We start from the raw sequence: 24,731 nt of genomic DNA, 5'->3' as shown, positions 1-24,731 counted from the left end.
CCCCATCTCACGAGCAGAAAGCTGCAAATTCGCAAACATCCTTTGCAGGGTACATAAACATTGGTGGCAGATTTGGTTCCAAACTATTGCTTCCAATCAGTGCTCTCCGGTCTGTACGTAGTTATCAGGATTTGGGAATGTGTAAATAGTGTCAATCTTTTCTTTTGCACCTTGTCAATCTGTCCCACAACTCTGGGAAGATAAATGAAGCCTCGGGTTCCCATATGGTGGAGGCAGATGGTAGCAAGCACCTAAATCCAGGTGACATTCAGCAGTCAGCAAGATAAAGGATCCTGACTCAGAGCCAGCGCCTGGGGAGCACGATCGTGACAGCTGAAGACATCGCCTAGGAGCCGGGGCTATTTTTGACTATGTAGAAAAGTTGCCACATGCTCTTTCCCCGAGTCTTGTAGTTTAAAAGTATATGAAAACGGCTGGGTGGTGGGGGACTACACAGATTCAGCGTTTTGAGAGACACACAAGTGACTTCTAGTTATTAGACACTAGGTGAGTGTAGACGCCATCCACTCAGGAGAGACAGGGTTCTAGGAAGTGTTCTAGGAGTTCCTGTCATGGAGAAGTGAAGACTGTCAGAAACTAAAGATAGACAAGTATCTTCTCCCGGCTCCCAGGCTTCCACCTCTCTCAGGAGCAGAGGTTAGAAAGGACAGGAGTTTTCATATCAAACCAGCGGGCTCAAGTCACCACATCCCATCCCCAGCTCCTTGGTCCACGTCCTTCCATGACCAAGGCCACTCTTCTGAGCAGCTGAGTCCCCGATCTCACGCTGATGTTCTTTCTGTGGGCTCCGCCAGCTCCCTGTTTCCCTTGCCCTGCGTGTGTGCCTCCAGGCCCCTGTAGCAGCCAGCCCCCTGCGATTCTGAGACACTCTTCTGTAGGCTTTATACCTGCCTGCTAAAGATGGAGGACTAGGGCGGGCGGAGCCATTTTGGAAAAGCCGAGAAGGACAAGAAGGTGTCTTTGTGCATCCGACTCTCATAGTGTGTGCTTCCTCAGATCGTGTCTGTGGCTCTTCTTTAGTTCTGGTATCAACAGGGAGAGAAATGTGGGAAAGAGGCCCTGGCTCTGTTGGGAACTGAAATCTTCTCTCTTGGTCACTCACTCCTTAAACCCTACACCCAGGTGGCGTGCAGGTACGTGTGCCTCCAGCTCACACACCCCGCCTGGACTGTTTCCACCATATGCCACCCCCGTTTCAAGGATGGACAATCTACATATTCAGGCAACTGATATTATTTCACCCGCACTTAGAAATAGCACCCACTGTCTTACTCAGAGACCACAGACTAACAAAAGCAATCCAGAATAGCCCAAAGGCAAACAGACTTGGAAAAAAAAAAACAAAAAACTAATGGTACCTTCCTTAAATAGCCATTTTTGGAAACCTCTTCAGTTTATAAATAGTGTCTAATTTAACTCCATAAAAATAAATTGGCCAGATCATTTGTGTCTTCGTGTGGGAAGACGGATTGCATAATGGGTCCAGCCAAATACTGTAGCCTAAATATTGACCCTATTAGAACCGTTGGGCTGAATGTTTCAGATCCCGATTCATCACATTCCTCCCCTCCCGCCTCTCTCCCTGCAGACAGCCAGCTTTTGGTTTTTTTCTCAGCCCCAGGTGGGAGCCCAAGCACGACCCAGCGCCCTGTGATGTAACACTTTCCTGATTTATGAGACCACGAGAGATCACTCACCCTTGATCTGAACGAGGGTCTCCCTGTGAAAACCTCACAAAACAGCAAAACAGCAGCATCGGTCAGCTGCACTTGGCCCCTTCTGGCCTCTGAAAAGAGCTCCATAGGGCACTGGGCCAGGGCACACCTTGAACTCTGCTGGCTTGTTTTTGCTAAGAAACTTTTTTTTCATCAGGGAGATTTTTCTGGGATCTGTGTGGAGGTTCTCTGTAAACATTTGCTCAGTCTCTGTGTGGTAAACATTGCCAGCCCTCCTAGAGTGAGTATTGGGGGCAGGAACAGAAGTAGCTCACAGGACAAGGCAGTGGGCTGACTGCCACAAGCTCTGGCCAGGTGAATGTGACATCGAGGTTCAGCTGGAGTTGTCTCTGCTCATTAAGAAGTATTTTTCTAGAGAGGCCAGACTTAGATGCAGCGCTCAGCCTCAGAGATAGTGTGGCTGCGGTTGCGGCAAGCAATGTCTCAGAAGCCCAGAGGGTAAACACACGCATGGTGCTGTTCCTGGGACCATATGCTTTCTCTTCATTGGTAAGATCCGCCCTGCGGGGAGTTTTGGAGAGAGGAAATTTACCCCCAGAATCTTCCCTGGCTGTCTTGCCATTTCCCTGCTGAGACAAGAGAGTCCCGAGAAGGTAAGAAAGCAGTGTGTGTGTGTGTGTGTGGGGGGGGGGGTGCTGAGCGCTCCCACCGGAAGTTAGGCAAAGGCAAGCGAGCGCTCACGTTCCACACCCTCTAGCCCAGGAAACTTTTGGGATGACAGGCCAGGAATACCCCTGGGCTTTCCCAAGTGGCAGTCTGCATGGGTGAGCTGAGCTTCCAGGAGAGGTGCCAAGTCCGGTGGAGAGGAATGTTCTCAGAGAAGGGCTGTAGGACCAAGCTGGTCCACAGCAGACCTCTTGCTACCTGCTCGATTCTCTTTCTTGGACGTTCTTCTGCATTGCAGTTTCTCTTCATTGCCTCCCTAGAACTTTAACAGATATTTTGCCGTGTGTGACATCTTTATGAGGGGGAGAGCAGGTGGACGATGACGAAGCACTGTGCCTGGTCAGTTTGAAAAGACGGGGTGATAAAGGAATGCAGCTACTCCAGGAAATAGGCCGGATGTCTGCTTCACCAGGAGGCAGCAGATGGGGTCAGGGTTTGGGCCATCTCAGCCTTAAAACTCCGGTATTTTATTTGACTATCAAGGGGTGGCATCCGAAGACTGGAAGATTAGAAGACATTCAGAAGACAAACGTATTAGTTCCAGCATTAGTGTAGGACTTGAAGATGATGGATGCTCCCACTCCTTTATTCCCAGGTACTGGCCAAAGGGATAGAAACCTTCCTTGACTACCTTAGTGCCTTTTTTGCTAAGATGTTCTGTGAGATGCATGTAGCCTTGGGCATGTCCTCGGGAGCAGTCAGACTGTCCTGAGTCCATTGGAAGCTATCACTAACCACCTCCTTTTAGGGCCTTCCAACTCCTCACCACCATCAGCTCCCCCTCAAACCACCGTGGTCAAATATGGTTCCAGAAAATGTTAAGAGGCACCAACCCAGAGCTGATGTCAGCAGCATCCAGTGCATCCCAGAGAATGAGTCTTTCCCTACCCTGCTTCAGTCTCAAGGTTGTCCGGTGGCATTCTGAAGCCCCAGCTCATTCTTGTTCTGGGCCTGGACTTCTAAGGCAAAGCACAAAAATGAACCAAGGATGGAGGCTTGCAGGCAAGGTCATAAGCTTTCTGAGGAAGCTCCTCAGTCTGCAGTATTTCCTGTTCTTCTGTTCCGTTCATCCGAGCAGACAGAAAAGCCCAGCTCCTGGGTCACTTCTCATTGTTCATTGATAAACGTATCGGATGCTGCAGAGACTCGGTTGCAAAAAGTGATAGGCAGAAAGAAGGCTTGCTTGAGGCAGGTGGACTACTCCCCCGGTCCTCTGATCTATTAACTGTACTTGGTTCAATTTAGTTAGCTGAGGCGCACACTTCAAATTTTTGCTATTATCTTCCCGACAGTCATAACAGCCACCCTGTGCTGTACTAGGTCCTCTCTAAAAGTTTTAAATGTTTGCCGTCATCTGTTAAATGTCAAACGGTCTCTCTTGGGATGGATCAATCAAAGCTCCAAGCATTGTGTGATCTTGAGGACAGTGACTGAGGAGGGTGACAGAGGTCTGTTTTGTAGCTGGGTGAGAGCATGACTTAGTGTGGGATATTGTTAATTAAAAAATCACAGGAGGCCGTTGTGCTCGATTAAGGTCCTGTACTCGCCCCAACAGACCAGGCTAAAGGTAAAAATGGCATCGTTCTTGCTGAAGTCATTCAGCACCAAGCTGATACTCATCCACTTACCTGACCATCTAGAAACCAGGATAGAACAAGGACACCCGAAGCTCCCAAACAGGCTCTGATGTCCCCTGGGGTCCCCTGCGGCCCCACAGTTAGCTCTTTCTGTTCTGTTCTTTTTTCTACAAAACCAGCTTCCTCTGCTTGACTCATTGGAACACCATTCTGTCTAATGGAGGAGAGGGCTGCCTGATTCTAGAATTGAAAATGAAACCAGTGAATACGTGGGAGGGAGGGAGAGGGAGGGAGAAAAGAAGGAAAAGGAAAGGAGAAAGAAAGGAAGAAAGGGAGGGGGAAGGAGGGGAAGGAGGGGAAGGAGGGGAAAGTCTTCCCCTGGGCCATCTAGGACCTGTTCCTCAGTCTCTGTCACAGACTCCCTGGGAGGTAGAAATGGTTAGAAATCCCCAGGGTTAGCAAGTAATTTTGCTACTGTTATGAATCATAATGTAAATCTCTGTGTTTTCCGATGGTCTTAAGCAACAACCCCTGTGAAAGGGTTATTCAACCACCAGGGGGTCGTGACTCCCAGGTTGAGAAATGCTGCTCCAGGCAGAAACTGGAATAAACCAGAGCAAATGCAAGTCAGACAGTACTGCTATTTGGGTTCAAACCTCTAATAATGTCCAGACCTGAGTAGGACGCAGCTGAAGTTCTTAGTCCAGTTAACACTCTGGCTGTCACTCCCAAGGTCCTCTGGTCTTTTCTTTCTCATCTGCCTTCCTGCTTCTTTCCTTCTTTCCTTCTTTCTTTCTTTCTTTCTTTCTTTCTTTCTTTCTTTCTTTCTTTCTTTCTTTCTTTCTTTCTTTCTTTTTCTTTCTTTCTTTCTTTCTTTTTTCTTTCTCTCTCTTTCTTCTTCCTTCCTTCCTTTCTTCCTTTTTTGTTTTGTTTTGTTTTGTTTCAAGACAGGGTTTCTCTGTATAGCTTTGTGCTTTTCCTGGAACTTGCTTTGGAGACCAGGCTGGCCTCGAACTCAGAGAGATCCACCTGCCTCTGCCTCCCAAGTGCTGGGATTAAAGGCGTGTGCCACCACCTCCCGGCTACTTACTTACTTTCTTTCTTTCTTTCTTTCTTCCTTCCTTCCTTCCTTCCTTCCTTCCTTTCTTTCTTTCTTTCTTTCATTAGTACAGGATGTTGAATACGGATGGAGCCTCCCGCATGCTAAGCATGTACTTGACCACTGAGTTATACTCCCAGACCCTCTTGCTCTGCACTGGCCTCTTAACTTCCTTGCTTGTCCTTGAGAAAACATGATAAAATAAGTCAGCACCCTGGGCCTTTGCATTTGCCTCCCAGTAGAATGCTCTCCCCCTCATATCCTGCCCTCTAGTCCCACGTAGTTGCTGATAAAAAGCCACCTTGTCATCAAAGCCTTTGATAACCCCCAATTACTCCCTTTCCATCCACTCTGTTTAGTTTTCTAGATGCTGTTCATCACCACCTGACATGTTGCATAGACTCTTGATCATCTGAGTATTGTCAGCCTTTCTGTGTGTGCAGAGACTCTTTCCATCCATTATAGTATCCTAGCGTCTGAAAGAACTCCCGGCCCATATCTAGCGCTCACTAAATATTTATTGAATGGATAAATGAATTCCTGAGTCCTAATGTTCCGCAGCTTCGGCTGGCTGGGGGACACAGCCAGGCTGCAGGTGATGGGGGGGGGGTGCGAATAGGAAGAGGCTATTGAGGGGGGTCCAGAGCTCTTGGGCAGTAAACAAATATAGGAGAAATATGATTTAAGAATGAAATAAGAAGAAAATAATCAGAAAAGTCTCGAAAGGTCCTGGCTAGGCCTCCTGGCAGTGCTGAACCGAGGCCAGGCCAGACTTGCTTTCTTCAGCAGCTGGGGTCTGCTTCTCGTCATGCAGCAGCCTCGACATCTATTTTGATATCCATATTATATGTCTCTTGGCATGCGGAGGACTCCTATCATTTAGCAGATTTATAGAAATTAGGGAAAGCGGTGTGAAATGCCTCCTGCCGTATGGGAAAGGAGGGAAATGGCTGACATTTGGCTTGTTGCCAAGTCCACCAAAGTTTCGAGTTTCCGGCTTTCTCCCTGTCTTGGGTGGAGTAGCTCTCTTATCACACTTCTATTCTCTGAGTAGCCATAAAGACCTGTCTATGCATCTGGCAAGGTTTTAATATTCAAAGACTCACATACTGAAGTACATAAAACTCCACATTTTGGCCCAGCCGTTGTAAGAACAGAAAAGGTTTTCTTTGTCCTACGCATGATTTGTATTTAGCCTTGGTGGCCTAGGACTGATCTATGGGATGATCCCTGTACCAAGCCTAGCTCCAGCGTGGGCAGTAGGGTCACAGATGTCTCTGCTGCCACCACTCACTCGTCGTGTGACTTTGGGCAATAGACTTTAGTCTCTCTAAGCCTCACCACCATTATCCAGCCTGACCCAGCCTTTACCTCACCCGAACCGTCTGAGGAACCTCTTAGTGCGTTTCCCAGTCTCCTTAGCTGTAACTAAAGGCAGAATGGTGCCTTCTGCAGGGAACTGGGGAGGGTGGATAAGATGGTTTATTCCCATGTGTTTTCATGGTCCCGACACAGAAATTCACTGCACAGTTTCACTGGAGAGCATCATCATTTTCGTTATGATTGTGATCCACTGGGTCTTCTTTATTGAGAATCGAAAGATCTTTCCCTCTGGATGTCCTTCTGCCCTGAATTCTATTTTTGAGTCATTTTGGCCAGTAAACCAGTCATTCCAAACTGCATATTATGCACGTTTTTAGTAGGTGCTTGGGCCTAATGACAGCCCGGGAGACGTGTTGTGGAAACATACCTCATCACCATGTAATTGCCCTGTAATGCACAACACAGCTTTTGGTGTTGCTGAATCTAAAACAGCTTTATTTCCAAATTATCATATGAATAATGCTGTGAGGTCAGCTTGACAGAAATACACAAATCCCCCTCCACCCAGACCTAGCTCACCTACAGCCCCCAGGCAGCAGCTTCCATATTTGTTCATGCCAGAGATGTGTTCTTAGTTCTCAGGAAATTTATTCTCAAAAATAGATGATGATGATGATGGTGATGATGATGTGTGTGTGTGTGTGTGATGTGAGTGTGAATGCAGGTGTATATGTGTGGGTGTATGGAAGGGGCATGTTCACACCAGGGTAGGAGTGTGGAGTCAGAGGACAATCTCAGATATCGTTCCCCCGTCCACCCCACACCCATGTTTGTACAGAGCATCTTTTGTTCTTGTTGTTTGGCACTGTGTCAGCCAAGCTAGCTAGGCCCCACACCGATAGAGATTCTCCTGCCTCTGCCTTCCGTCACCCATTACATCTGCTGTTACAGATGTGTGCTGTTGCACCCAGTTTACATGATTCTGGGACTCGAGCTCAGGTCCTAATGCCTGTGCAGCCAGCCCTCCATCAACCGAGTCCACCTCTCTAACCCCAAAGAAAACTTTTTTAAAGTTTATTGAGCACATAGGCTGCACAAAGCATACAAAGTTTTGCTTCATGCCGTGAGAAGCCACGTGAATACAGTGCCATGTGAAATCCTCAGTCCGCCACCGATCAACTCTGCCGAAGGTAATTGCACACGTGTTTTTTATTCCTTTGCTTATCTTTCCTCATGTGGTGTTTACATTTGTTTACCCTCTAGTGGATGCTTCCAGAGTTCCTCTGTTTGCAGTGTTAACTGCGTACAGAAGGAACATGTCCTGGTTAACATATAACAACAGCCTGTAATTTTTCCAGAAGAGAATTTTTGTAATGTTCAGATGAATGTTACAGCTAATTAGGAACATAGATTCATCACGAAAGTAAATTGACTGGGGTTTGCAGTAGGTAATTGCTTATGAAGTGTAATGAAGTTTGGCTTTCTCTGCACAGATAATATCAATAGACAATAAGCACTTTCCATCTATGTTTAGTGAATTATGCTCAGACTTCAAGTATGAAATATTCATCTTCACCACTCTTGATAGGAGTAGCCTACCAGTGTGCTTCATATTTCTTCTCATCTTCACTCTAGAGACTGAACCTATTTCAATCTTCATGGTGACTCAGCCGCTGCTGTGAGCATGGATAATTGTACTGTGCTAAGGATACACAATGACCTCAGAGCCTGTTGAGTTATGAGCTGTGCTGGGAAAATTCCTAGGTAAATGGACTCAGGGTCTTAGATTTATTGAGCCTTTGTGAGTCTTCTAATTCTTCCCTAAATGTCATGCTTATACTTCCTGCTTTCTCCTCAGCTTTTCATTCGGGGTGCAGCTTTGGAGTATTCGCTGAGCAGGGCTTTCTTCCACGTGCAGAGAGCAGCGTTCCATCGGGGACACAGTAGTGAGGCCCTCCTTGTATGGGGTGCACCTGGGAATGGAAGAGAAAAGCAGTAATGAGGCCCTAATTAAATAAGACAACTCATTTGCTCTGGTCTGAGACAATGCTCACGGTACTTAGGAACAGTCCTAAGTAAGGGAACAGTCCATGCTCAGAATCCATTTCTGTTTACTTCTGACTCATGCCTGGGCACAAAGGATTCTTGGCTTGATGGCTGTCTGTGTTCCTGTTCAATACGGAATTTAATCATGAAAATGCCTCATTTCAGCACAACCAAGTAGCTCTTTGCCTCAACTTAAACTCAGAGACAATACAACATGGAAGAAGTCAGTGGTTAGAAAACCCCATCTCTGAGCCTGCTCAGCCTTTCAGATTCAGGTAACTGATGGCCGGCTCTCCTGTGAATCTCAGGGCATCTGAAGGGCAGATGACTCCATCCTCCCCTGTCTCCTCACCTTCCCAGGCTTAGCAAGTATTACTAGAGACTTTTCCCAACTCAAGAAATTGTTCTAAATTCTTCTTTTCAGATCTCAACCTCCATTCTCCCAGCCATGTCCCCCATTCAGCTCAAGGAAGCAGGTATAAATGTTCAAAAACACATGACCAAGCTATCCATTTGTGTGGCTTTTCTGCTTGAAATCTTCAGGTGCCTTGTTTAACTCTTGAATAAAGATTCTACTACTGATGATTTATGTTAATGATATGATTTTACTTATTAGTTTGTTTATTATGCATGTGAGTGTGAACATGCCACTGTGCATGTGTGGAGGTCAGAGGACAACTTCTGGGAATGGATTCTCTTTTTACCTGGACATCAAACTCAGGCCATCAGGCCTGAGGCAAGTACCTTAACCCCCTAAGCTGTCTTCCTGGCTTACTGCTGGAGTTTTTACAGGAAAAGGTGGACCTGAGCCATCTCAGCAAGCTAGGCTCAGCCATCCATCCCTCCCATGCCAATTAAAGACACCAGTAATTAGTGCGGGGGACAGAGAAAGGAGATTTAGTAATGTGGCCACATTGGAAAGACAAGCAAGTAAAGGGGTCTAGTGACCCCCCCAAGTCCATCAGAAGAGTACTGACATAAGGTTTATTTATTTATTTATTTATTTATTTATTTATTTATTTATTTATTATTTATTATTTTTTATTTTCGGTTTTTCAAGACGGGGTTTCTCTGTGTAGCTTTGCCCCTTTCCTGGAACTCACTCTGTAGCCCAGGTTGGCCTCGAACTCACAGAGATCCACCTGCCTCTGCCTCCCAAGTGCTGGGATTAGAGGCGTGTGCCGCCTGTGCCGCCGCTGCCGCCACCGCCGCCGCCGCCACCACCACCACCACCCGGCAAGGTTTAGGTTTAAACAGAGGGTAAGAGGTATGCACAACTGAGCCGCCCTCGTCAAGATGTGGGCCTACCCATTATGACCCGTGATGGTCTGGTCTATCATATCAGAACTGGGTGAGCTGGGCGTTGGTGGCGCACGCCTTTAATCCCAGCACTTGGGAGGCAGAGCCAGGCGGATCTTTGTGAGTTCGAGGCCAGCCTGGGCTACCAAGTGAGCTCCAGGAAAGGCGCAAAGCTACACAGAGAAACCCTGTCTCGAAAAAAACCAAAAAAAAAAAAAAAAAAAAAAAAAAAAAGAACTGGGTGAAATCTCTTCCTGGGAGGCAAATTCCTCCTCTGGTTGGCACTTAGATCGGGCCTTTCCCTTCCCCATGATATGGGATTCCTGACATTTAAAAATTCATTGGAGTCCATTGTTTCAGTTGATAGCACAAGGGTCCATCTTTCCGATACGCTCTCTTCTGCCTGGACCTTCCCAGCAGTGGATCCACAAGTTGGTGTGACCGGTGTTCTGTTTATAGTTTCTGTTCCCTCTCTTTCTGTGCTCATTCCTGTTCCAGCCTTCTTTCTATCACTCCCTGTTTTCCTGGACCAACATATGCTGATGGTATCTCATCTGCTGGGCTTGTTCTGTCTCTGACTGGCCAGGTGACTGTCTCCTTCCAGGTACCAATGACGGTTTTGCTTCTCAAACATGCCCTGTGCTCCTAGCAGCTTCTGTGTGTAGACATCACTGCAGCCTGACTTAGGTGGTCAGGGTAGGCTGAGAGTTCACCATCTAAACAACTCCCAGTAAAGACCTGCAGGGAACTGACTGTGGTGCATCTCACTGGGCAACTAAAAGATGTTTGTTCATCACTGTTGCTCCTGCCAGGCCCCCAGGAGTACAAGGAGAGCAGTTTCCACCTCTCTCTCTCTCTCTCTCTCTCTCTCTCTCTCTCTCTCTCTCTCTCTCTCTCTCTCTGTGTGTGTGTGTGTGTGTGTGTGTGTGTGTGTGTGTGTGTGTGTGTGTGTGTGTGACGGCAAGCTGGCTAGAATGAAGCCATTTCTAAGTGAAGTAGTATGGTTTAGAGAAGCATCCTCCTTCTTCACAATGCCCAAAGAATGATAATGTAGCTCACTGGGGGAAGGCTGATGACTAAATTAGTTATGGTCTTCAAGTGGGATTTTGCTTGTTTTCTGAGTCCCCCTGATTTAGAGTTTACATCATTCCTGAAACAAAACTTTCCAAAGGAAACGTGGGATAAAATTGGAAGGAACAATGGTTTTAGAGCCAAAGTCTTATTTACTGTAGATCTTTTTCCTATAAATACAGTAACATCAGACTGTGGAAAGGAGGAGGAGAAGGTGTCAGATTGTGTATCTGAGATTGGTCTTTGGCTTTCTGTTTTGTAAATTTACATTTAAAAATAACCACAGACTACAATTGGCAATACCTTTCTTTACAAACAAAGCAAGGGCCGTAACTTCATTTTAAGATGTGCCTTTGCAATATAATATCAGGCAATGGATGCTTCCTATGTTCCAGCCTACTGTAGAATATTCTGTGTGCACATTTCAATGCATGGCCACTGCCTTTTGAGGTTACTGTTAACTGAATAAGTCACAGGTGGCCCTTTTGGATGTAAAATACCAATTCTGCAATAAGGATATAGGAGAATCGTTCAGTTCAACCCAGCTGTGAGTGAGTATGACCCAGGAATACAGTTCAGGTTGCCCTAAATGGCTAGTCTTTGTTGCAAAGGTTATCCAAACTTGTGGTCACAGTAAGGAAAAAAGACATAAATAAGTGTTTTGATAAAATACATAGGTGGGTAGGTGAGCTATAGCAAGATGAAGAAATCTACTTATATGTTGTCTGTAACATTCCTATCTTTAGGGTTAGTGATGTTTACTGGTATATCAAGGATAGAGACATATTCCAAGAATTTTGTTGAAAAGTCAAGAGAATGTTAACTCAGATATAGAAGTTGATACAAGTAGTAAAAGTGGTTTAAAAAAAAAAAATGACAGCCCAAGATAAATTTTGGCTCTTGACCTGTAATGTTCTGTCTCTTCAGACTCTTCAGACACCACATTCTTAGCCAACGTCACAATTGCAAGATCTCTCACACAGATGCAGATTCTTCAGAGAACTTTAGTTCACACCACAGAGAGATGATCACATGAAATAATATGGACCAAATAACTTACCTCTTTGAAGGCTAAGGTCAAAAGCCTTTGAGCCAAAGAGCACTCTGAGACCATGATATCCAGCTCTGTGTCAAGCACTGGATTAATGATACAGATCAATGCACCCCATGTTGTGGGGTGCAAAAGTGTCTGTGATGAAACATAGTTTTCAGATGCAATGGGTCTGGATGGAGCTTGGAACTCACAGTTACCACAGGTCTCAGGAGATAGCATGGCTGGGGCAATGAGGAACATGCTCTGGGAAGAATGATTGAATGATGCTACTCAAAACATGACCACTAAAGCCTCAGGCCCTGTCCCGATAATCCTACCGAATCTGAATTCGTTGGGGTAGGGCTTATAGACGATGTTTTAACAAATGCTCCAGCAATTCTTACACTTTCCAAAGACTGAGGAGCCCTGGTAGAGTCATCAAGTTTCACCAAGGCCAGATGGGTTGCGTTCAGGCCATGTGTCCTTTTCTCAGCAATCTGAGCACCCAGGCACTCTAAGGCCTTTGTCATTCTCGGGGCCTGTCAACTCCATATCAAGGGGCCTGGTTCAACTTCTCCAACATCAACAGACAAATGACTAACCAGGTGCCCCAAGGAAATTCTGACACTCCCCCCAACATGCTATTAGGAACAGGCTGAATCAGGCCCGAAAGAAAATGATGACCAGAAAAGCACAGTGCTGATTCGAGCCAGATTGATGGCTATTCTTATTGTAATATTCATGATGAGCAGAGTCTTTGTAATGGATTTAGCAGATGTGGACAACCTCCTGCCAGACTCCCTCTGTCTGAATGGAAACTGCAATCACCCAATATGTTTCCCCGTCCTCTGGCCTACGATTGAGTTGTCACCCTTTCCCAGACACTCTCCTCCAGGCGCCCCAGATGGTACTGGCTGACACACTCCAAGGATGTCATTATGAACACGTGGAAGCCACATGAGGGTGAGGGGAATGGGCTTCTGGAGATGAAATGCCTGGCACAACCCTCACCCCCGAGGGCCTTGAGACACTGCTGGGAGGAGCAGAGGTAAGTGGGTCTCAGGTGCCGGGAGGTCTTGGAAAATCAGGGACCCATGGGAAACCCTTAAAGAGAGGATGCTGCTCAGGCACTGGGAGATTCTCTAACGAGTTCATGTGACAGCAATATATTCTGTGTTCTGGTGCTCTCTATCACCTTTAATTCCAATGTTATTCAGCTGCTTAATTGAGGGTGAATCTTTTTGGGATTCAGGTAATGCCACTAATTTATCATTCTATCAGAAATGGTTAAATGATTTATTGTTATTTATTTTATATATGGTATAACAACTTCGGCTAGTCAAAATACAAAGGCACATAGTAACTTGGAATTGACAGAGTCGTTGGATAATTAATGGTCTTTGACCTAGTTGACTCCACAAACCAAATAACCTCATTAATCAGGTCTCTGCATCTGATTTTGGAAGTTAGACCCTCAGAATTCAGATCTGTTAGATCACCAATCAGCACAGGGGCCCTGGTCCAGTTTTCTAAACGATGCCTTGGTTGAGACAAGCCCTTCCCATTATTTCCAGACTCAAAACACAAAACCAAAACAACAAGACAAGGGAACCAAATGTCCACACAAATGTTACCTTTGTGGAGTTTGGAGAGCTGGTGGGTCCTATTCCCCTTTGCAACGGCTAATTTTTTATCATCCACGTGACTGGATTTAGAACCACTGTGTAAATACAATTCTGGAGATAACTGAGTTTGTTCTCAGAAAGGTTTAACTGAAGAAGGAAGAGCCCCTAAATGTGAACATTCCATTCCTGTAGGCTGGAGTCCCAGACTGAATAAAAAGGGAAGAGTGAACTGAGCCGCAGTATTCCTATTTCCCGTCTCTAGAAGCAACATGACCCGCTGCGTCAGGTTCTTATTGCCTTGCCTTCCTTATCATAATGGGCGGTGCCGATAAGAGAAAACAAACCCTCTCCCCACCAAGTTGTTTCTTCTCTTGTTGTTCACAACAATAAGAAAAGAAATCGACAAACCCTTCAGTTTCCTGCCGGCCACATCATGCTTCCACTATTGGAACTTCTCCTTAAATCTCTCAACTCCAGAAAGGCGTTGGGAACCCTAGAATGAAATGTCTCACAAGTGGAACACTTTCAAGCCCAAACAGGAGAGATCACAAAACGCTAGTGGTCACCTAGGGTACCATCTGAGAAAAGGAGGCAGAAGCCTAGCAACTAGGCTGTTTCAAGGAAGACGTGTGACATCATGGAGAGGGATGTCTCATTAGAATCGTTTCTCCATCCACCAGATCATGTGAATCCTTGACCTACATATCAGTCCCCTCTCCCAAGACCTTTGAGTGAAAGAGTGTGACAGTGTTTTGAGACGCTCAAAGTCCTCAACAAATCTGAGGGGTGATTTTTAAGGTGATTTTCCTGCCTTGTACAAGGTCGATGTGACCTTTGGAGGAGGAGCAGGTAGGGAGGTGACAGGAGTCTGGGAGGAGAAGGTGCTGTCTACAAGCATTGCTCAAGTCTTTTAAGATACAAGACCCGGGGGTGTGGGGGCGGGGAACGGGACACTGCCAGATCCCAGTCCAGGAACCTGAGAGCCTTGGATGGGCTGGTAGCAATGCACACCTAAGACAGATGGAAGGAACTTGGCAGTACAGCAGCAGCCCAACCTGTCATTGAGAGCTTGGGGATATTTTGGTTCATTTGGACTCTTAACTGACCCTCTCTCTAGAATATTACTATATGAAAAGTTTTTCTTTTGAACTGACTACTGAATTATTTTTCAGGTATCAGAATCAGAGAGAGAGAGATGTCCCTGAAAATCACAAAGACTAGAAGGGAAAGCCTTCAAATGTGTTAACTGTTGATCTCTGGAATTTGCAAAATTAGACTCATTATACCCCAGTCTCTCCAATCACACCACAGAGGATCCAGACAACTGGATGACCAGAGGTGAATAAAATGTCTAACCAGAAGATGTCTCCACCTTGAAGAACGGCTCAGGTCTAGCCCTTGATTTGGACTTCAATTTGGACTCGAAGTTAACACAAATGAGCAAGCATTCTTGTTTGTGGTTCCAGCACCGCAAAATTCGACTTCTTCTCAAGGGAAGGTGGCCATGAGAGAAAAGCCCTTTAGAGGTTTAGTCCCAACGGATCAGAAGAAAACGCATGTGCTAACAGAGTAAAGGAGAAAGTACCACAATGTTTGTGTTTCATGACTTTGGATGGGAGTCAGATGTGATGTGTGTAAACATTTCCACATCCCCAAAAGACAGAAGGTGTGGCGGCTCTCTGGAGAGAGGGTATTTATCCATCCAATCTCAGCAGCTCCTGTCTCACCTGAATGCTGTAGCCACACCAGCACCATCAGAGATAAATCGTGATCTTGTCCTAGTCATTGGAAGGCCATGCAGGACCGTTACTGAGGGCGCGTACGCTCACAGACCTGGGAATAAAGAATGACGAGTTCTTTTCACATCACATGTATGAAGATTGTTCTTCAATTGGTGGCTGCAGTTGTTATCAAACAGTGGTGCAGACGCCGGAATAAAAAGTGTGTTGGGAATAGCTAACCGCTTGGCACTCGCTTGCCCCTCATGGGCCTGACAGGGCCTGGGGAAGGTCCCATGAAGTAGCTGCTTGTGGCTGCAGCTCTCAACGAATGATCATAAACTGAGAAGGCTAAATGGGATGGAGAATCCAGGTTAGATCCTAGTCCAAAAGAAAAGGGGCATTCATGGGGATGATGTTTTCATTTCATTTCTATTCCTGTGTTAAAATACCCTGACCACCCATCCCCACAAAGACCACCACCAAGAACAATAACAACAACAACAACAAAAATCAAAACAATTTAGGGGTGAAGGGGGGCTTATATGGCTTTTATTTCCAGATTATAGGCTACTCTAGTAGGAAAGATACAGTGGCAGAAGCTTGGGGCAGCTAGTAACACCCATGGTCAATAGCAGAGAGAAATGTATGTATGCATGTTTAATGCTCAGATAACTTTCTCTACTCTTACACAAGGTCCATATCACAGCCACACAGAAATAAATAAGTGCATGCATGGCAGCTTGCTGGCTGATGCTTGGCTTAATTTTTTTTTCTACTTTTATATGGTTCAGGACCTCTGACCTAGGGAATAGTGCCACCCACAGTGGTCTGGGTCTTCCCACATCTAACTTAATTAAGACAGCCCCCTACAGCCTTGCCCATAGGCCCACCCAATGTAGACAATCTCTCCTTGAGATTCTCTTCCCAGGTAAGTTTGGGTTGTGTCCACCTGACAATTAAAACTAACCATCATAAACGGTAAAACCCAAATAAAGCTTGCAGTTTAGCTAATAGTAGTTTACCAATGTTTACTGCTCAGGTAGGGTTAGGCAAGATGTTAACCTGTGAGTGGCATATGGGAAATCTCTGAGTGACTTGCAAAATATTTTATGTTTAAAATTACTATGAAAGTTAAAAATATGTAATGTTAAAGGCCTATAGTTTTTTAGCATGTAATGTGGAGGTATAAAGCCCCCCAAATGACCAGATATCAGGGACACATATGGAAACAAACATTGCTCATGCCTTGCAGCCATCTTTGAGAGCTGGATGAGATTTGGTGTTTCCTCCTATCTCTGTATCTACCATCAAGAGGCATGATGAAAAGGCAATCACATGACTAATATGTCACAGTCTGTGGCAGGCACCATTTCTAGAAGACTCCAGAAAAGCTACACGCCCTGAGTTAGGTATTAAGAAGGCATAAACTAAGGCAATGCTCCTTATCTCAGATTGAGCACTGCTATCTTAAAGGCAGGCATGGTGGTACAAACCTGTAACCCCAGAACTTGGCAAGCTGAGGCAGCAGGGATGTGAGATCAAAGGCAGCCTCAGCAAAATAGTGAAGACTTACCTCAAATGAATACTCACAATGAAATAGGTTGAGAAATCATCGGCCATGGATGAAGTTTCTGGAACATCTCCATGCTGTTGTTAGAGTTATTCAGTGGAGAAGAGATATCAAAGCGTGGCCACTGAGACAAAATGCAGATGACCAAGGAAGAGTTTGAGATCCCAGGAGTTGGTCGGGTGCCCAGAATATCTCAAGGTCTACTCCCATTCCATTTATACATCAGGCTCCTAAACATTATTTTGTCAGTGCTGTCTTTGTTCATTTTTGTCCTTAAATTTTCTTTGAATGTATTTAAGGCATATGGCACGAACTCTTGATACACTTATTTTTTATGTCAACATACAGTCATGCATCACTCAACAATAGGCTGAGACCTACCTGCTCGGTTAGCTGAGTTACTCACTGTGCAAACACTGTGGAATGTACTAACCCAGCTTCAGAAGGGACAGGCTGCTACAGCAGGGATTTGGAGTACCTCTAAAGGCACACGCGTGTGAGCGCTTGGTTCCCAGACTGTGCTGTTACCCGAGGTGGGGCATCCTCTAAGAAATGGAGCCTATGGGACATCTTCCCACCACCAGGGTCAGACATGGCCTTGGAGCAGAAACTGAGTAATTTTTCAATTCCATATAATCATATGGTACTGTCATTGACTACAGAGTCTGACCTGGGCCAAATTTTCATTATGCAACTACATGGTGACATGATTACTACAGTCAGATTAACACACTCATCATCTCAAAGAGGTGTGTGTGTGTGTTCATGTGTGCATGCATGTAAAGAATCTACTCTCTCAGCAAATTCTCAGAGTACAACACTAGCTTGACTCATTCTTCAGGATTTTGACTTGAATTACCCCATTTGTCCCATGCTCCTGTTAACCCCATTTTATTTTCTATGTATTTAATGTATTTTAAAAAAGCTTCTGCATATAGGTGAAACCCAGGCAGTATTTCTCTTTCTGCTTCTGCTTATTTTACTGAGCACAATGTTCTTTGGCTTCATCCACGTTACTACAAATGGCAGGATTTCACTTTCAAAGGCTGAATATTGTGTTGTCTGTCCGCCTCACAATTTCTCTGTCAACTAATCCACCAGACAAGAAGCTTTCTTTTTTTTTCTTCCAATCTGAATGTTGTCTGGCATCACTGGGGATTGAACCAGGGAGGGGCCTTGCTTGTGCTAAGGAAGTGCTCTACCATTGACCTACAACCCCAGCCCACCACCCATCAATGATCATCTCAGTTGTTCCCACGTCTTGGCTATTCTAAGTCATTCTATCCTGAACATGAGTTTAGAGAGCGAGAGCGAGAGCGAGAGCGAGAGCGAGAGCGAGAGCGAGAGCGAGAGCGAGAGCGAGAGAGAGAGAGAGAGAGAGAGAGAGAGAGAGAGAGACCCCTCACCACCTGAGGAGCAGGTGGGAGAGCTGATTCTCACCCTCAGCAGCTGCAGCACTCAGGAAAGTGGGCCCTGCCTGCACCTTGCCTAGGCAGCACAGTAGAGCTGACCTCATTGACAGGGGCCTGGGTGAGCCAGCTAAAAATGTGAGCATGAGAGATTTGGTTCTGCCCCTCATCTGCTGTATGGTGGTGTGGGTGAGGGAGGGATGATCTCCCCTGCCTGGCTCCTCACCACCTACGGCAGGTGGGAGAGCTGGCCCTGCCTCTCACCAGCCGCAGCACTCAGTAGAGTGGCCTCGGCACCTCACATGGAAACCACAGTAGAGCTGGCCCTGGTGGTGTATGTCTGGGTGAGCTGGCCCAAGGGCATGAGAATAGAAGGAACAAGCCTGCCCCTAGCTGCTTCCTGCCTAAGGCGAGCTAGCCCCGGGTGGTACTGAAGAGCTCACCCTAGTGGTGAGCACAGGGGTTGCAGGCTGACCAACCCAGCCACCACTCAGGCCCAGAACCAGGACTAATGAATTTGCCCATCACAACATCCACCCCTTCTATGATCTGCTGGAGCACATGAAGGGGCTAGAGTAGCCAGAAGGTCTCTCCAGTCCTGCCTGGGCCTACGGTCAGACAAATCTCTCCCACCTGTGTCCCACAGTACAGCCGCAGCCACTTGGCCCCATGTAAACACACAGAGGCTTATATTATTTACAAACTGTATGGTCTATGGCAGACCTCTTGCTAGCGAGCTCTTATATCTTAAATTAACCCATTTCTATTCATCTATGTTTTGCCACGTGTTTCGTGGCTTATTGGTCTGCTGGTATGTTGTTCCTTGGACAGCAGGCTGGTGTCTCTCTAGATTCTGCCTCTCTCTTTCCTGTCTCTCTCCTTGGAGTTCCCACCTGCCTCTAAGCTGCCTTGCCATAGACCAAAGCAGCTTATTTATTAACCAATGGGAACAACATATATTCACAGAAAACGGGAAGACATCTCCCAGCAGGCTAGTCCTGAAGACCCAGAGCTACAGGATCTCCATGGCACAGGACAACAGGATATCTAAGAGGAGTCCCTCCCATGAGGGCCCAACATTGATAGTGTAGTAGAAACCAGCAGCCTCAAACCAGACCAATGACTCTTTGCAATGAACACTTGTAAGTAATGATGTATAGACTAATGGGTATACTGTGTGACTCACTGTGCCACACTACAACTTCCATGATGAGATTTTTCTTTTTTTTTTTCTGTTTGCTTTTCTTTTCAAATCTTTTTTTTTAAATCTTGGGGAAGTTGAAAGGGCAAAGGGCAGATGCAAAGGGACAGGGAGATGAGTGGGATGGCGATGCATGATGTGAAATCCACAAAGGATCAATAAAAAGTTAAACTAGAAAAAAATGATCTTGTTTAATTAAAATAATTTTGAAGGTCAGTGAGATAGCATTGTGAAGAAAAGCACTTGTCCCTAAACCTGATGACCCGAGTTTGATACCTAAGGCCATCGTGATGGAAGGAGATAACTAACTCTGGCATGTTGTCCTCTGACCTCCACGTACACACTGTGACATGTGCTCATGTGCACATGCATGTACACACACACACACACGTGCACACACACACTAATAATAATAACAATAATAGTAATAATAATGATAAATGTAAAAAATTGAAGAGTCTCATTATGTACCACAGGCTGACCTCAAATTTGTCATCCCCCTGTCTCAGCATCCTGAGTGCTAGAATTACAGGAGTGTTCTACCAAGTTCTTTGCTACTGATTTGTGTAAATTCCTTACACATTGTGGACATATTAATCTCTTATGAGATAAGTGGCCCACCAATATGTTCTTTTATGCTTCTTCATTTTGTGGATTGCTTGCTGTGTTATGCAGAAGCCTTTCAGTATCTTAAAAATGTCTTTGTGCTTCAAGCAAAATTTTGTGCATGTGTTTCCAGTTGACTTATGCTTACCTAACCAAAATGCTATTTTATAAGAATTTTTTGATTTGAAAAAACATTTCCAATCTCCATTCACCACTCCATTCACTTTCAACTTAAAGTCTTCCTTTATAGAAAACTACACATAGTTCAAGGTTGAAACTTAAACAATTAAAGTAGTTTTACAACTTGGTAAGATGAATTTGACCAATTCAGTTTCAAGAGTTGTCCCAGAATCTACATCTACCTGCTTACTCTTTTGGGAGAGTCTTTCCCTCATCTTACTTACTTGGATCATTTGAATCCATGTGTATTTGTGTGTGTGTGTGTGTGTGTGTGTGTGTGTGTGTGTGTGTGTGTGTGTGTATGGAGACCAGAGGACAATCTCAGGTGCCATAGGTATTACCTATGCCTTTTTTAAGATAGGGTTTTTCATTGCCTGGAGCTTGCTAAGTAGGCTAAGATTACCGGTATGGTAACGTGGTTTAAATGAAAAAGGCTCATAGATTTGAATGCCGGGTTATCAGAGAGTAGCACTATTTGAAAGGATTAGGAGGTGTGGTCTTGTTGGAGGAAGTGTATCACTGGGTTTGAGGTTTCTCAAGTCCAAGCTATGCCCAGTAGCTCTTTCTCTCTTCTTGCTGTCTTTAGATCCAGATGTAGAATTCATGGCTACCATGTCTGCCTGCATACCACCAGGAGGATAATGGACTAAACCCTCTGAAACTGTAAGCAAGCCCCAATTAAATGCTTTCCTTTTTAGAGAGTTGCCATGGTCATGGTGTCCCTTCACAGTCATAGAACGATGACTAAGACAGCTGGTGGGCCGGAAAGCCCCAGGGGTCTCCCTGTCTTCACCTCCCCAGAGCAGAAATTATAAATGTGCACTACCACACCTGGCTCCTCTTATGTGAGTTCTGGGAGGTTGAACTTATGTCCGCATGCTCCAAAGGTAAGCACTTTACTGACTGAATTACGACTCTACTCCTTGTATTAATTTTTGATGACATAAAAATTAATACCCCTATTCAGCATCTTTATTCCCTCAGCAATTATTTTTCTCTCCCATTTCCCTTTGTTCATAAGCCCCAAGTCCCGACCTTAGCTTTTGGTTTTCATGGCTCTTGATTCTCTCTGCTCCTGTCTTACCCATCTCTCATGAGTGTGAGCATTTCTTTCGAGATGAACTCCCACCGCAAGATCCTGCCTCTGGTCCAAAGTAAAGGGTTGCTTTTTGCTCAAGGTGTGTTTAAAAGTATTTTCCTACCTATTTTGGTTCCACGGGGAGTTGAGGAATGAAAATTCTGCAGAGACTGAATCTCTCTGATGGGTAAGCCACTCACCTGCAGCCACCATCGTTCCTACAGAAAGAGCCAGGTGTTATTAAAATCAGAGAAGGGCTTGGCCACCTCCCCACTGGGCACCAAGTCAGAAGCCTGCTTAGGACTACTCAAAGCCAAGGGGCCTGGCAAAACGCTTCAGTAGAACCAATCCTGGCACGGCCTCTTCCTTTGGATTTGATAATAGTCAGAAAACAAACTCATCAATAATAAGAACACGATGACTTTGAAATACGCGAGTCTTTCGGCAATTGTCACATTTATAAGAGAGACATATGTGTAATCTGCTTATTTCTAAGTCGAGGCTGGTCGTTTAATAGATACTTAGCCATGAATGTGTCTAACATTCCCGTGCTTTGCCACGTTAGTACATTTGGTTTCTTGGCTTCCCCATTCACATGGTGATTTCCCTAGATGCTTAGCACCTCCCACTCTCGCCCGCTTCGTAGGCTCAGACTCCTGTGGGAGGCCCTACACACCCTTGCAAAATATGCCCGGTTTGCACCTGGCTCTTTCCAGGCCTTCCTTTGAGGAAATGAGAAACCCCTGAGTCTAGGAGTCAGGCGCATGCCTGCATGCCCCGGTGCACTTCCAAAATTAACGCTGTATGAGAGAAGACATGAGAACTATAAGAGTCGGCCTTAAAGTAGGCCAGTGGTTAGAGACTAGAAAGGAGACGGGATTAACACCTTGGAGATTTAGCTTAAAGAGAATGGTATCAGAAACGCTAAACAGGACCATACGTTTCGTAGCTACCCTAGGAAGTGGAAAAGTGTGTTGGGCGTCACTGTTTCAACCATACAGTTCCTTAAAAGGGACATCTTTTCTCCTGCAATAAATTCATGAGCATTGCTGCTGAACTGATTTTTATACAGATGACAATACGAACTTAAAAGCAGCTTACACTGATGTAGAAATGATTCTCTCACAGCTGTGTCTTACACTGACCTGCGGTAGAAATGAAGAGCAAGTTGTTTATTAAATCATAACTCAGTGAGGATATTTCTTTGGGGAATTTAGCTAATGTGGTCCAGACCCAAATCTTTCTGCTGATTTATCTTGACATACAGAGAGCTCAGAGGGCCTGAAAGAGTAGAGAGTCAGCCTGACTCAGAGAACCTCATTCTCAGGAATTCATTGTTTTGGTTGATACTGAGACAGGAGCCATAGACTAGTCCAAGTGTTTGAAAACAATGTGAGCTCCGTGTTGTGATTGTAGGCATCAGCCCTGAAATCATATCACGAGATGCTGTGGTTTGAACGGATTTCCTTCAAAATCGATGGGTTATAAATGTAATAAGAGTAAAAAGTGATTAGGTTATGAGGGTTTCTCCTTCCTTAATTGGGTTAGTATCCACACTGGGGAGCTGGCTCTATGGGTTTACATGCTTGCCAAATAAGGGTAAGGACTAGAGTTTGGATTTCCGAAACCCACACAAATGCCAGCTGGGCATGATGTCCTGCCTGTGGGCTCTTCAGAGCAAGCTGGGAGACTAGCCATGGGTGACCTCCAGGTTCGAGGGGGTCCTGTCTCAATGAAAGGGTGACTGAGGATAACTTCCAACATCAACCTCTGGTCTCCACAGGCATATGAACATTACCCGACCTGTGGCATTCTGTTCCAGTGCACACAGGAAGTAAAGAATGAGAGAGTCATTTCTTTATGTAGGAGGTAGACTCACCTTGGAACAACTTTGAAAGTCAGTGTTACCTGTGGGTTGCAACAATCAGAAAATGATTTACCTGTGGTGCATTCCAAGTTCCCCTTCCTCTGATGAGCTACAAAATGGACCCTCACCTGTTTGCAAGCCATTTCAGTGGCCTGTCTGGTCTCCTTATCTGCAGAGATGGAAAACAGTTTCCCTGAGAGTGCTTTGGAATACTTTCTGTATGCTGTGGATATGTGTTGCTCTGATTGGTTGATAAATAAAGCTGTTTGGCCTATGGCAAGGCAGAATAAGGTTAGGCAGGACATTCAAACTGAAGAGACAGGAGAAGAAAGGAGGGTGAAAGGAGACACCAGCCTCCTCCAAAGCCAAAGGAGAAGCAAGATGCCAGCAGACTGGTAATGCCACAGCCATGTGGCAAAACATAGATTAATAGAAATGGGTTGATTTAAGATGTAAGAGCTAGCTAGCAAGAAGCTGAAGTGGTAGACCATACAGTTTGTAATTAATGTTAAGCCTCTGAGTGATTATTTTGTAAGTGGCTGTGGGACCACAGGGGCTGGACAGGACATAGGAAAACTTCTGCTACACGACAGAGCCATTCTACATGATCCTGGGGAACAGTTCAATGCCAAGAAACTCTCCCAAGTCACAAAGTCCTTTGAAACCATGGCCTGGGAGAAATGGATGGTTTAGTTGAAGAGTTTCCTAGCTGCTATTTTAACTCACAGAGGTTTTTTATCCCCGAGTGGCACTGGGTGACATTAACCTGCTACAGCCTCTATGTCTTGTGCATGGATGTATTGGGTGAGCTTGCCACAGCCCATTAGCAGATCATACTCCAGAAGCCAGTCTCTGGAAATAGCAATAGTCACTCCTCTTCATCAGAGAGCAGGCCTCTTAACCTGAGGGGCTGAGTGTGGGACCTTGACTATGTGTTTACTCAGCCCAGGCTGGGTAGTAAATAAATCAGCAGTGCCTAGCATACAAAAGTGGATATATTTGTGATATCAATAAATAAATGGAGAACGTCACTGGGCACAGGTCCCCTGAAACTGTGGGGAGGGACCAACCATCCCAGTTTGATAACCACACTGAAGAGAGGCAGAGCATGAGGTGTGACCACAGGGCAGTGGTCACACTTCATTTGAGACACCTCAATTGAGACTCTCGGCTCCCAGCACATAAAACTTTTTGAGATCTGCATGGTGAAAAGAGAGAGGATGAGAAGGCCAAGTCGGTACTGTGCTCGGGGGCTGAGGTCCAGGCTGTGCTGTGTGTAGCACTGCAGGGGGCTGGTGATGCTGCCCCACCCCACCTCCCTGTCCTGTCCTGGTTTGTGTATTCCCATCTTCTACTTTCGCAGAGGCTCCATGCAGAAAGTGAAGCAGGAGACGCTATCTCCTGGTACAGTGTTCTCAGGATGTAATCACCTCAGAGGTCCAGGGAACCTAGGCACATAGTGTCTTCAAGCTCCCAGGGAACTTTTTGTTTGTTTGTTTTGGTTTTTGGAGACAGGGTTTCTCTGTGTAGCTTTGTGCCTATCCTGGAACTCACTCTGTAGCCCAGGCTGGCCACGAACTCACAGAGATCCACCTGCCTCTGC

At 45.6% G+C, this 24,731-nt stretch overlaps 2 long non-coding RNA genes across 2 annotated transcripts; one reads left to right on the top strand and one right to left on the bottom strand.

The window, feature by feature from the left end:
• Positions 1–2,011: 2,011 nt before the first annotated feature.
• On the top strand, positions 2,012–15,227 carry LOC114694663. The gene is made up of 3 exons (XR_003734732.2): positions 2,012–2,350; positions 11,766–12,919; positions 14,669–15,227. It is a non-coding gene; the product is annotated as an uncharacterized LOC114694663 (long non-coding RNA).
• Positions 7,580–22,406, bottom strand: LOC119088728. The gene is made up of 5 exons (XR_005092429.1): positions 22,363–22,406; positions 21,386–21,479; positions 16,808–16,911; positions 15,224–15,329; positions 7,580–8,395 (listed from the first exon to the last, which is right to left on the bottom strand). It is a non-coding gene; the product is annotated as an uncharacterized LOC119088728 (long non-coding RNA).
• Positions 22,407–24,731: the final 2,325 nt, after the last annotated feature.

The sequence above is a fragment of the Peromyscus leucopus genome, chromosome 11 (assembly GCF_004664715.2).
Source record: "Peromyscus leucopus breed LL Stock chromosome 11, UCI_PerLeu_2.1, whole genome shotgun sequence".
Classification (NCBI taxonomy): domain Eukaryota; kingdom Metazoa; phylum Chordata; class Mammalia; order Rodentia; family Cricetidae; genus Peromyscus; species Peromyscus leucopus.
Note: the sequence above shows the minus strand (reverse complement) of the source record. Positions and strands in the feature narration are given on the sequence as shown.